This window comes from Rutidosis leptorrhynchoides, chromosome 3 (assembly GCF_046630445.1).
Source record: "Rutidosis leptorrhynchoides isolate AG116_Rl617_1_P2 chromosome 3, CSIRO_AGI_Rlap_v1, whole genome shotgun sequence".
Classification (NCBI taxonomy): domain Eukaryota; kingdom Viridiplantae; phylum Streptophyta; class Magnoliopsida; order Asterales; family Asteraceae; genus Rutidosis; species Rutidosis leptorrhynchoides.
Genome location: NC_092335.1, coordinates 409,455,612 through 409,459,550, shown reverse-complemented (window position 1 = coordinate 409,459,550; position 3,939 = coordinate 409,455,612). Strand labels below are relative to the sequence as shown.

Genomic DNA, 3,939 nt, shown 5'->3' with positions numbered 1-3,939 from the left:
CCTTAAAGATAATCAGTAAATCAAATTTTAATAATCAAAATTAACGGTTGAAGAAAACTAAAGAAGCCAAATACACCTACAAATAATCTGCAAAACGCAAACAGTGCTTACAAGTAATAAAGCAATTATATTACTGCACATATATTAATAAGAATGTACAAACCTATACTATATAAATTCCGAAGTTTTGAGTAACTCATGAAACCCAGTTGAAATTAGATAAAAAAAATACAATTAATTTTAATAACCAAAATGAATCAAATTGAAAAACAACATTCACCTTTAATCATGATTACTGCTTTTTAGAATAGTTGATCGTATACTGCAGCATCGCTTGATTGGAACGAATTATCAGAAAAAATTGATATTTTCATATGAGATTGTATTTTTCCATGTCGTTGTGCAAACCCTAATAATTGCTTTGTGATTAACCCTTGAGATTGCCTTGCCAACAGATTGAATTGATCTTCTTATTTTTCATTTTTTTGAAACCCTAATTGACATCGTTGTATTCGGATGATTTTTTTTATTGATAGTGAATAACGGAACAGATAGAGACTCCATGTTTTATAATGGAATAGTGAGGGTATTATTTACAACATAGAATAAAATGGGATGAGATACAACTGATGAGTCATTAAGGTAATAAATGATTGTTATTGAAAGGTGAGTTTGAATCAAATGATCCATTTGTTGCCAACTTTTGATATGGATAATTAGCTAAACATAAGTTATTCTACATTCTACATTCTACATTCTACAATTCTACAATAAGTATAACAAACCAACCTCTCTCTCTCAAAAGTTTAACACCCCCAAATCCTTTTCGCGGTCCATCGTGCCTTCATGCCGCCGTATTAGCCGACGGCACTACCACCAATGAATCCGTCACGATTTACCCTACAAAACAGTATAAACTTTATGTATTAACGTTAACTTTTTCGAAAGCGCCGGAAACATCTCCGGTGACTGGAAAGTCGACGAAGACGACGACGTGCATACGTTCCTCTTGGAAACGACGGTAAGCTGGCAAATGTGACTGGTTTCTTTTAACAACAACAACAACAACATACCCAATCCCACATGTGCGGGGTAGGGGGAGGTGAGACGTAGACAATCCTTCCTTTATCACAGAATAAAGAGAAATCATTTGTTTTAAGTCCTTTAAATAATTGAACTAATTTAGGATTTTGAATCTAGGGTTTTGCATTTTTTTGGAACCCATGTAGATGATGATCGAGATTTTTTATTTATTTATTTTTTTGCTGTTGGCGATACGTGCATTATTTGGTATGTAAACATTTTTATAGAAAGTTGCAATCGTTTTATGATTATTCATGTTTATGCTTTATATATTTTGATTCTAACTAGGTTTTCTTTATTGGTATAAATTTGATTCTAATTTTGATCTAATTGTCATTGAATTGTGTCTCCTCAGTAACACCCTAAAATTGTGACAATTTTACTTTGAGAAAAAAAACACATTGTTCGACTGTCTATCTATATGTAGGACTGAGTTTGTGTGTTTTTGCTTCTTATCGATTTTCGTGTGATGTTTGCATTTTAAGTTTCATGAGGTGATAGGCTTTTTGACTTTGAACAAACTTATTGTTGACAATAATCTTATTGAAGTCAGTTTGTTGACTTCGAATTGTTTTTCTGATATAATCTTTCTGTGCTTACTTTGAAGTTTGACATTTGCGTCGAGTAAATTAACTAGGTGTTTGCCAAGGGAGTAGTTGCGGATACTGTTGTTCTGATGTCAGCACGAGCCTGAATTGGCTGATCCAAAAGAGGTAATTAAATATGATTATTCATCTGAGAAATCAATGTTTTTTTGGCAATCGTTAAAGATAAATGCGTATAAAAGAACACAATTGTTGTTTAAAAGGTGGAAAATCTTGAAAGAGTAATCAAAATATATGAGAACAACGTTGACCTATTTGGACACTTATGGTTTGTTTGTTTATATATATCAATTTAATGAAAACAAACAGTATTGCATAAAACACTCCAATTTTTGATTTCGTTTTTAATATATGTCTATATATTTGTTTAGATCTAGAATCTTGCACACAACAAATCAGATATAGAATGCAGAGTTCATGCCGTCATCGATAAGTTTGCAGATTACAGTCACTTGCTGTAGCATATCAGGTTATTCATGATGTTTTCTTTTACACATTTTACTTTTTCTATTTGTGCGTGGGATTTTTTAAAAAAAAAAAAAAAAAAAAAAAGAGCTTATGCCACTCTTTGATCCACCTCGACATGATAGTGTTGAGACTAATCGAAGGGCTTTCAATCTTGGAGTTAATGTTAAAATGATCACAGGTGCATTTTTTTAAGTTGATTTTTTTGATACCATATTTAGTAACAACTATGTTTTTTGTTTTAGCTTCTTTTTTTTGTTGATAAAACAACAGCGGATTATTGCTATGCTTTTAGTTCGACAAGTGTACAAATGTACAATTACAACAAAGTCTTATTCAAAAGTTTGGTCTATGATATGTGTTTTTGTATGCTATATGTTTCTACATGTGTTCTTACATACATTAACCATATAGTCAAGACGTGGATCACCATTATAGGTGTCAAAATAGTCGGGTCAAACGAGTGTGCAAATCAAGTGTTAGGCCTTTTGGTTTTAGCTTTTTTGTTGATAAAACAACAGTGCTCCGTTTTTAAGTTCGACATGTTGTGTACGCATGTACTATTTCAATAAAGTCTTATTCAAAAGTTTGGTATATGATATGTATTCTTGTATGCTATGTGTTTCTACATGGTTTCTTACATACATTAATCATATAGTCAAAAAGTGGATCACCATTATAGGTATCAAAATAGTCGGGTCAAATGAGTTTGCAAGTCCGATAAATGTTAGAACATAATGATGTGAATTGTACATCTTATTAATGTGTTAATTGGCCACTTAATTATCAATTTGCTACTTCACATTTATATCACCTAATGGAATAACTTCTATTACTAATGTATGCACACCTAAGAAAGTGATTTAAGATTGTTTTTTATATGTATTCGATTAGGGTTTTTAATTTATGTTGATGTTGATTTGAGTTGTAATGTTATGTTACTGAATTGTCATTCATTTGATTAGTACAAAACGAAACCAGTAACGTACGGTGATTGGTGATTGTTTATTTGTATAGCAGTTGTTGAAACTCTTGGTCTTGATCAGTCGCCTACATGCAATGATCCTTTAAATGTTCATGGTGCGTTTTCTTCTTACTATCTGATTGTTCTTAGTAAGTTGCAGATTTCTATTATGGTTTCAATGGTTGATTGCATGTACTTATGTTTATTTATGGTATGCATCAATATAAAAGTATGCTAAATAATTTCGGTGATTTATGATAATTTTGGTATTCAAATTATAGTTAACTTGATGATAAAAGGTCATTTTGTTGACTATTCAGGTACTTGATCCGTTTGGGTTGAATAGTGTCAAGATGGGTAATGGTTAACGTCGACAATCTACTATATCGATTTCATTGTGGTTATAAGTGGGAATTTATGCCCCTTTTGGGTGATAAAAGGTAATAAACAACGAATGCATATTTATGACTCATTTGTAATTCTTTTTGTTGTGTGGATCTAATTCCAATGAGAACTTGATGCATTAATATATTGACACTTTTCAGATTAGTTATTTGTATAGTGTTTTTTGTTATTTAAACTAGCTTTCTTTAAGCCATATTTTATAAGCACCTTCTATATATACAGTACTAACGGTAACGAACAACAAAAATAGCTCGAATCCGGAAAAAAAATTGAAGAGACGCAGCGAAACGCGTATCGGGCCATTTACTAGTTATATATAATATAGAAATATAAGTTATTATATAATATAGAATATAGATATAGATATAGATAGATATAGATCATTTTACAATAATTTAAACTAATTTGGTAATTATT

The 3,939-nt window shown here is 31.0% G+C and overlaps 1 long non-coding RNA gene across 3 annotated transcripts; it reads left to right on the top strand.

Annotated features, from left to right (window-relative positions):
- The first annotated feature begins 784 nt into the window (after window positions 1-784).
- LOC139897762 (uncharacterized) lies at window positions 785-3,650 on the top strand. 3 transcript variants are annotated; one of them, XR_011776787.1, is made up of 5 exons: window positions 785-1,021; window positions 1,691-1,796; window positions 2,060-2,157; window positions 3,174-3,233; window positions 3,438-3,650. It is a non-coding gene; the product is annotated as an uncharacterized lncRNA (long non-coding RNA). The 3 variants fall into 3 exon arrangements; XR_011776786.1 differs by lacking the exon at window positions 785-1,021 and adding an exon at window positions 1,098-1,290; XR_011776785.1 differs by lacking the exon at window positions 785-1,021 and having other exon boundaries at window positions 1,303-1,796.
- Window positions 3,651-3,939: the final 289 nt, after the last annotated feature.